The sequence below is a fragment of the Nannobrachium achirus genome (genome assembly GCF_963921795.1).
Source record: "Nannobrachium achirus genome assembly, chromosome: 13".
NCBI classification, from domain to species: Eukaryota; Metazoa; Chordata; class Actinopteri; order Myctophiformes; family Myctophidae; genus Nannobrachium; species Nannobrachium achirus.
Window position 1 is genome coordinate 62,351,858 of NC_137833.1, and position 10,297 is coordinate 62,362,154.

The window sequence follows — 10,297 nt, forward strand, 5'->3', positions numbered from 1 at the left end:
CCTAATACATACAGAACAACGCACATCCCCAATAATCTAATTAAAAGAGCATTGCAGCTTATTGTTTCACTTTGGTGGGGCTGCATGTGTATTTGCATAGGCTCCATTATTATTATTAATGGATACAGGGAAATGCGATCTATTTAATCATTTGCGTCACAACACGATTTAAAAGTGGGCACATGTAAACACCAGATCGGATTGATCTCACCCCATGTAAACACTTGATCCAATACCTTCAATCGGGTTTATTTAGATCAGATTGGAATGAGGCTGTCATGTATACACAGCTATTGTCCACTCCCAAATCCCATTCCACCTCTCAGCCCTTGTTACACACCTGTCCACAATACCTCATCATCCCAGCAGTGCCCTGCCCTCGACACACCTGTGACCACTCCTGTAATCACCTCTCACTATAAGACTGGACTCCTACCACACACACATTGCCAGTACATTGTTTGGATGTCACCCTGCTCTGCCTTGGACTTGTTTCACAACTTTGTAAGGTTTGCCTTTTGTTGGACTTCCTAAGTTAGCATACTGCCTTTGTGCTTTAAGTATTGCTTTATGGACTTATGGATTCATGCCTGTGTTGTGATTCATGACTTTGCCTTGAGAAGTGCTTTTGGACTTTTTGCCTGCAACTTCTACTTTATGTTTGTATGCTTAGTCTCTTGAATAAATCCTTATTTTGAACTATTCCTGCTTGTGGCTCTGCATTTGGGTTCAGTCTTCTGCAAACCGTGACAGAATGTACTGGCCAAAATGAACCCAGCAGAGCTAAAACTTTTTCGCCGCTGTCCGGTGAGGCCAAGACTCAACAGCTGTCCAGCATCTACAAGCCTCCGCTGCCCAGCGTGCCGGAGCCAGAGCCCGTTTTGCTCAGCATCCTGGAGCTAGAGCCCTGCCTGCCCTTTTCCTGGCAAGATTTTGGAGTTACCAGGGAGGTCTTCTACGAGGACCCTGAGTTCCTGGAGTCCCTTGCCATTGCTTGGAAGATTGTCCCTGAAATGGCCCACCACATGGCAAAGTTCAGGTGGCATTATGGTGTCGGTTGCTCTCCTCAGTTGGCTCTTCATGATCCCGTCGCTGGACCTGCTGTCGACCTGCCAGAGCCTTTGCCCGCCGTCTGCATCGGCGACCTGCCTGGGTCCTCTGCACACTCACCGGCTGTATCTGCTGCTGACCTGCCAGAGCCCTTGCAAGCCATCTCCCTCGATGACCTGCCTGCACCCTCTCACCAGCTTCGACTGCTCTCTTCGCATTCAATCGGACTTTTTCACCATTTATCAGACGTTTGAATCCACGGGGTATCCACAGAGTATCCAGTTTCGTCGCGGCAACTCGGCTCGCTAGCGCTCGCCTCGGTGGCGACTCACGGGGGTCTTCGGCGCTCAATACCGCGCTGCTCCGTCGGGGTCTGTGGCGTGGAGCATTACACCGGGGAACAGAGAATCCATGGCCTCTAGTTCGATGCTGGAATTCAGCTCAGTTTTTGTTATTGTGTACCTTTGAGGTTGACCACTAGATGTCGACATTTCACTACTAATCAAACCACTGTTTCATTGTTTTGATCAACCGTCCACTCCGTCCACTGTGAGATACCGGGATACCCAGAATTGAGTATCCGAGATACCAGACCATTCAAACACTTGAAAACACTTGTTAATTTCTCATTCAATGCACTGAAATCATTCGAAACAGGTGCTCTGAACCCACAGCAGCCCTGTCGGCTGACGACATCTCATCCGAGCATCCCGGCCGCCCGCCTGACGACACCTCGTCTGAGCGTCCCGGCCACCCACCAGACGACACCTCGTCCACCTCAGCCCAGCATCCTGGTCATCCACCAGACGATGATCCTGTTGCTTCTGCCTCGTCTCAGCATCCGGGTCGTCCGCCGGATGAAACCTTGTCTGCCTCGAATCAGCATCCAGGCCGGCCTCCTGACGTCACTGACCCAGCCCTGGTTCTCCATCCTGGCCGGCCTCCTGACGTCACCAGCTCCGTCTTGGTCCATCTTCCTGGTCGTCCACCTGATATCTACGATGCAGCCTCGGTCCCTTGCCTCCAGACTCCCTCCACCCACCCTGCTTCCTGGTCCGGGCCAGCCTGGTAGGACGTCTGGAATCCGTCCCTTGAGAGGGGGGTACTGTCATGGTCTGGGTCCCCACCAAGCCCCCAGAACCCTGGGGGCGCCCTGAAGCAAAAAGTACATGGTGGCCGTTTGAGGTACTGCAGTTGGGGCTACTGTTCAAACAGTTAGTTCAGTTGAGGCAGATAGCCCCCCGCTACCCCCGCCTCCCCGTTTCTCGCTCCCCGACCGTCGCGATTGGCTCAGAAGCCAAATAGTAGCCCCACTACGTCACGTTTCAGAGGCGTTTCAAACGCGGAAGTACGCTTCATGCGCTGGGTGAGCAACTCAATGCAAGTGGACGGGCGGGGATATCAGTTGCCCTCTCTATTCTTATTATAACTCTATGGTCCCCACAGACCATGTCTGCTCATTGTCCACTCCCACATCCCATTCCACCTCTCAGCCCTTGTTACACACCTGTCCACAATACCTCATCATCCCAGCAGTGCCCTGCCCTCGACACACCTGTGACCACTCCTGTAATCACCTCTCACTATAAGACTGGACTCCTACCACACACACATTGCCAGTACATTGTTTGGATGTCACCCTGCTCTGCCTTGGACTTGTTTCACAACTTTGTAAGGTTGGACTTCCTAAGTTAGCATACTGCCTTTGTGCTTTAAGTATTGCTTTATGGACTTATGGATTCATGCCTGTGTTGTGATTCATGACTTTGCCTTGATAAGTGCTTTTGGACTTTTTGCCTGCAACTTCTACTTTATGTTTGTATGCTTAGTCTCTTGAACAAATCCTTATTTTGAACTATTCCTGCTTGTGGCTCTGCATTTGGGTTCAGTCTTCTGCAAACCGTGACAATAGGATACAAAGAGCACTGTTAAAATTATATATATATATATATATATATATATATATATATATATATATATATATATATATTAATGGTGTCCAAAATAACGCGTTATTAACGAGTTAACGCACTAGCCTATTAACGGGATTAAAATTTTTAACGCAATTAACGCAAAAAAATAAAAAAATTAAACTTTTTTTAACCTTTGAGGCTTCCGTAGCGCTCCCTCTAGTCTGCGCTCCGCATCTCAGAGTGTCAACATTAGCTATCCCAGAGCAGAGCTCACTCAGCTCAGCTCAAAGTCAGGAACGGAGCTCAAGCTCACTGTGTGTGAGACCATGAGTGTGTGTGTTTGTCTGGAAGCTGGGTTGAATGAATGATGAAAAACACAGTGGAATTACTCATCTACAGGTGCCTTTAGAAAGCAACATCCCCCTGCTGTTAGCCTGTTAGCAAGTTCGCTAACAGTTAGCCTCCAGATAGCCAGGACTACTGTCTGTAGTAGGCTACAGTATGTTAGCGGCAGCCCCCAGCTGTGTGTGTGTGTGTGTGTGTGTGTGTGTGTGTGTGTGTGTATTTAGTCAGCATTTGAGCCACAGACCACCATTTGATTAGATTTATTCTCCCAGACCCCAAAAATAAGATCTATAAGGGTCCATTTGGTTAACCAACTCTCCATCATTTAGCTGCAGTGGTGGAAAAAGTACTCACATATTTTACTTAAGTAAAACCTATACTACAATATAGAGATACTCTGTTTCAATTATAAAAGCCCAGAATTCAAAATGTACTTGAGTAAAAAGTATCCCAGATAGCAAAATATGGTTGAATCAACGTTCAAATATGGTTTGAGAGAAGTATTGAATCTACGTTGAAGCCTATCATTGAAATTATACAGAAAGTGCAAAGTTGATAACATGTTGAATCAACATTTGCTTTTCAACCATATCTGACCCTATATCAACGTTGATTCAACCATCATCTAAACATGTTGAATCAACGTTTGCATTTCAACCATATCTGACCCTATATCAACGTTGATTCAACCATCATCTAAATAAGAATTTACATACACATTTTAGTTGATTTTATATTTAATCAATGTTAAGGAATCAACATTGATTCAACCATCATCTAAATGAGAATTTACACGCACATTTTAGTTGATTTTATATTTAATCAATGTTAAGGAATCAACATTGATTCAACCATCATCTAAATGAGAATTTACATGCACACTTTAGTTGATTTTATATTTAATCAATGTTAAGGAATCAACATTTGTTCAACCATCATCTAAATGAGAATTTACATGCACATTTTACATTAAATATAAATGTTCTCTAAAATACTGTAACAACAATATTCTATGGTTAGTCCATTAGAAAATAGTTATGCTTTTCACAAGTTTCTGCTGATGTCTTAGGACTTAAATGGATTACTAGCTAGTTAAAAATTACTTCTATTAACATAATTCCCCAAATGCATATAAAAAAAAAGCTTAAGACAGAAAACATGTTTAATATTCAAATTTATTCCAAAGGCACCCCAGAATTAAAAAAAATCCTTTACAGTTCCTTACATTCACGTCAATATATATACAACTTTCCCCAAGATACATAATGTCATTGCCACACGTGTTACTGGGCGGGCGTAACCAAATGTATTTTAGCAAACCGTTATGGAATAATAATGGCAGATTTTACACTTGGTTGGTCAGAGTAACGTGTTGTGAGCTTGTAGATCTGCCATTTTCAGAGTGCAACACCAGAGCACAACGAAGCATATCCTCCACTACTTCCCTCCCTAACATTTTAGTCTAGCTTTTATTTGTTGACGAAATTGTCAATATATTTAGTCATCATAGAATGAATAGTTTATTCACTTTGAAGTGAAAAAAGGTAGACAAACTTTTTGACAGTTTGTCGACAAAATCAACACCAATTCTGGGGAAAAAAAATAGCCGATCAACAAGCTCACATCATGCCGCATTGTGAGATACTTGAAGTCACTCACTGTTAGTATCAAAATGACATTGCACCACAGCAAAACCTAATACAAATGTAACTCTTAGACTGCAGGAACATCAGTCCATAAAGCTGTTAACATTTTACTCTGAACATCAGTCCATAAAGCTGTGAACATTTTACTCTGAACATCAGTCCATAAAGCTGTGAACATTAAAGAACAATATTGTCCATGAGGACACACAGGGGGTACCCTTAAGTTTGAGCTGGGTTGGTTTGAGTTGCGTCTGCAGCACTTTGACTCCTTGGGAAGGCCTCCTCGACGGTTATGAGCAAACCGCAGCCACTTCTTAACAGTGTCTCCGAAGACTGTGGGGGTCAGTGTGCAGTCACACTGCCGAGCAGCAGCTGAAAGACAAGATTACAAAAATAAGGAAGGTGTGAGAGAGGAGACGTGCAATACATCATAGGAGTTGGATTCAAAGTGTACTATGGCTCACAAAGAGCGTAATTATGTTCTGGATCACCATCTGTCCCAAACCTGGGGTGGGATCCCCAAATTATTTGGGTTAGGGTTTTGGGTCCAATGTTTTCTCACTCAGCAGTCAATAATCCAACATACAGTATAATTGCGTACAGGGACATTTACACATGTATAAAGCAAAGATTGCGTTAGACCGGAAATTGAAAATATAAACCTCATCGGACATAAGGACCGATTGAAAATGACACAGCAGTTCATTAATATCACCGCGAATCCCTCTCTTTCTCAATGTCTCTCTCTCTCTCTCCCCCTCATCACTCTCTCTCACATGCACGTCTGGTTGCACAAATACACACGGGTTAAGTTACACTTTTTCCTGTTAATAACCTGTGTAAAATAAGCTGGGAGGTAAACGGGAGACACTTTATTGTGAAGGTAAGACAGGAAAAGATAGTTGTTGCTGGGTAGGCCTAGTTGTCGGTTTGTCATGTTGTCGCTAAACTCTGTGAGCTGCGGCTGCCTTGGTTTGGAATACGAGTGTGCAGTTTAAGTTGTACGTGAATGGACAGTCAAAATAAGTTGTATTATCAGAAATGTTTAGCCTATACATTAATTTGCGAACGGGGGCTGGGGGGAGAGAGAAGACAACAGTCCATTTCAGCGTAGAAACAAAATTCTTAGTTACATTTCCACTTTAGTTTGGGAGTAGCAACACAATCTGATGGTTGTCCTGTATCTCAGAGGTTGTCTGAACCAAAAATCTGAATTGTAAGTCATAATATATGTCAAACAGCATTCATTGAGGAGTTCTGTGTCCTCGCCTCACCAACTTTAGTGTAGTGAAAGAGTACCATCGTACCAGGGCGTGCGCTTGCTCACTGTTGGGTCTGTAGCTGTGAGGCGTGCAGCGGTGGGGTCTGACGCTGTCGAGTCTGAAGCTGGTGGTATTGGGCATCAGGGTTACTGCCACACCCTGACATCGCAGCTGAAAAACACAGTAGGATATGCACAAGGCAGTGAAGTTATTGGCATGACACTATTGTAATCTCCTCTTTCAGGACGGCTACGCTTGGCTGAAGTACAATTTACGCATTTAGCTGATGCTCTTATTCCAGAGCGACATACAATAAGCAAGGTTATGCATGAAGATCAGGGGTGCAACATATCGAACCGAATGACCCTGTACCAAACAATACAATACCACTCCACACCTACATTCCCCTGGAACCCCCTCAAGGACCCCTAGGGGTCCGCAGAGCCCACTTAGAGAACCACTACCCTAGAGGTTGGGTACCGTATTGTTAAAAGTTAAAGAAAAAATACATAGTTATAAAAATGCATTTATAAATCAAGGACATTTCTGTTTATTTTTTGTATCGAAAACATATCGAACCGTGACAACAAAATATCGAACAGAATCGAACCGTGAATGTTGTGTATCGTTGCACCCCTAAAATCAATACATACAAAACATAGCAATTCTTGTAATCTAAGAAAAAACATTGCAATCTAACTTATATGTAAGGTCAGTGAGCAGGTGCTATGGGCTATGAAGGAGTCTGAATAAGTGAGTCTTCAGACCACGGCAGAGGCTAGGGAGAGAGTCTGCTCTGCTGTTGTTAAGTACAACAGGGAGATTATTCCAGTTTGGTGGCCAGGAGGGTGAATTGCCAAGGGCGAGTTTTTGTCCTGTTTTTTTTTTTTAGTGAGGGTACTAGTCATCATACCTGTAAGGGAGATTATTCCACAGTTTGGTGGCCAGGAGGGTGAATTGCCAAGGACGAGTTTTTGTCCTGTTCTCTTTTTTTTAGTGAGGGTACTAGTCATCATACCTGTATTAACTGATCTAAGTGGCCTGGTGGGGCTCTAGGCTGTAGCAGTCCAAATCGTTAAGCTAACAGCCACCAGCGACGGGTTTCCACCCCTTTGACTGAATTCTTTGGTTCCCATGGTGATGGAGTTCCGTGTCCCTGTCTCACCAACTTTAGTGTAGTGAAAGAGTATGTATCATACCAGTGCTTGCTCGCTGTTGGGTCTGTGGAGTCTGCAGCTGGTGGAATTGGGCACCAGTGGTACTGCCACACCCTGACACCCCAGCTGAAACACAGAAGGAAATGCACAAGGCAGTGAAGTTATTAGCATGACACTAACCTCCAAAGTGAGTAAATGTATGACTTCCATTCAGCTGATGTCCCTAGTTTGACATATTGCTCTGACCCGGGGATAAAAATAATAGTATGAAAGCTAAAAGCACCGTCCCAATTTGGGGAAATCTCGCTCTTTCGAACAGTTCGACAAAGGAGCGTCAGGAGGATTAGCGACTCACCCCACGGAGGTTAGGGTTGGGTGTCGAACAGATGACACGTAGTAACAGCGAAACGCTCCCCCCAATTTTCCCTTTTCTAATGTCAAAGATAATGTGATAAAACACACTATGACGCAACACTGTAATGCAAGAATATTAATAGTTGGCCTAAAGAATACAATTGACAGAAATGTAGTCATAATGTTTATTAGCCAGCCCAAGTCTATAGTCTCATACAGGGGACCCTCGGGCCATTTTGTGTTTATCTTTTAGCATTACTTGGATAACTGTACTGCTGTACAAGCTGCAACAACCTAGTGAGAGCAGAGCAATGATTGGTCTAGTATGAGCCAAGCTGTCAGCGAGGCAATGTCAGCTGAGCTGTGTGGTTTGCTTAATCCATGTGGTAGCATAAACTGAGCTGTGATTGCGTGGTGGTCAACATAACAGATGTACTAACCCAAGACCAGTGATTCTCAAACTTAAATCTTCTTTCAGTCGATCTTCTTTCTTCAAATCTGGTATGTGATCCTGGGGAAAAAAAGAAAGAAAGGTCCAAATGAATGCCAATGCAAATAAATTGTTTAAAATAAAGTAGATGAAGTGTAGAACAGTGGTTCCCAAACTTTTCCCGAAAGAGAAATTTGATATTTGCTCAGGACCCAAACAAGTGAAAACAGCAGATCTACAAGCTCACAACAAAATGCTTTGCGCTGCATTGTGTACTTGTAGATCAGCTATTTTCACTACTTTGACAAATTTGTTTTCTAAAATATGGAATTTCTTAGATTGCTTTCATTCATTTGTTCATGAATATACTTAAAATGTTTTGAGATTATAATTTAAATCAAAATGTAGTTAAAAATTAAGGGACCCATAATGTATCCACGGCCCACAAATGGGTCACGGCCCACTGTTTGGGAAACAGCAGTGTAGAGGGTACAATATTCGAAAACTGTTAAGAGTCAATCCAGTTGTACTTTAATAATTTGACAAACTCATTTCCCACTAAAGAATAATTATATTGTGCTAAAAAACATACTAGGTGATTTACAAGCTGAAAAAGCTGCCCTAGAAGATCAAAGCTTGAAAATCTACACTTTTCCCTATTCAAATTCTACAAGTTGTGGCCATTTGTACCAAAAGAAGGGGGGGAAAAGGAAACAGCAACATCTTAGATGTTGGATTAAAACAATATGAGGGAAAACTGCATTGCAACTTCCTAAAATATCAGTGTATTAACCAAACAATAACAATGCATACTGATACTAGCTGGACTACAATAGTACTTATCTAGTCTCTGTAAACACGTCCAAACTTCACCATCATACTTCAGAATAGAAAGCCAAGAGAGACCATTATTTCCGTATCCTTAATAATTACACTTTTCTGACTTTAGCGGATCAAACAATGTGAAATTACCCCATTCATCCGTGTTTTTCACGCTGTCACCAAGACAGGCTTCATGCTTTGGTAGGCGTCACCAAAGACATCAATATGATCGCATTTGATTGGCTGACTTGGAGACGCCACTCAGTTACAATGAACACGATTGGTCTGTTCGAGCTCCTTTCTTGGCGCGAGGTCGGCGCCGGTTAGGAAGACTCCAAACACATCGAAATATGAAATAATGTGTTTTTATAGGTCTGAGAACAGACCCAGAACAGTTACGATTCCGCGTGTACAGTACACTGACAAAAGGACTGCAAGGTCTGTCGCATCTACACGTATATTTAGCGTAATGAGTTGCCGTTCATATTACAATAAACGTATACCAACATTGTACATCAAGCATAAGGACAAAACACAGCTTCATTGAAAACAGTTAAGATACAAGTAATATGCCAAACTTACTGTGCAAAAACAATCCGGTCGGAGGAATGGAGACAGCAGCTTGAGTTGTTGTTGTTGTGTGAAGCAGTGCGCCCAGAGTCAGTGGCAATAGAGTCAGAGGAGGAGGGGAAGCTGTTTGGGACATACCACTCTGACTCAGTTTTAATAGGGAATGGGGCATTTTGGACTGTTCCACTCCTTATAATCTCCTCTGTCGGTAACTTATATATTTGTGATTACAAATTATGCATAAACCGTCAGAAGAAGAATTAAAGCAAAATCACAACCCATTGTCCTTAAGGTATGGTGATTTAAAATGCAACACCCCCGTCTATAAAATGGTCTCACCCAGTCTTCCAACTCCAAGAGAGTGAAGGGGGAGGGAGTACTCTAACTCTATGGGAGGACTTCATTACACTTTGAGATGTTTCAAATGTGAATTGCAATATAATAAATTAAATGTAAAGTGTAATAATAATAATAATAATAATTTTGTTATTAAGTATAACTACCGGTAAATGATTTGAAATTAAATAAAAATTAAAACATAGCAAAACATTCAGGGCAGCAAAAGTAGCAGTGTCTATTTTTGCTAGGTTTGTGTGACAGAACGTGGCATTTGGAGTAAGTGGAAATATACTGGCCCTCGCCATCATCGAATTGGCCCACCCCTGCTCTATGTAGAAAAAGACAGACTCAGATAGGGGGGGGATCACTAAAGTACAATTACTCCCAAATTCTCATTTAAAGGGATAGT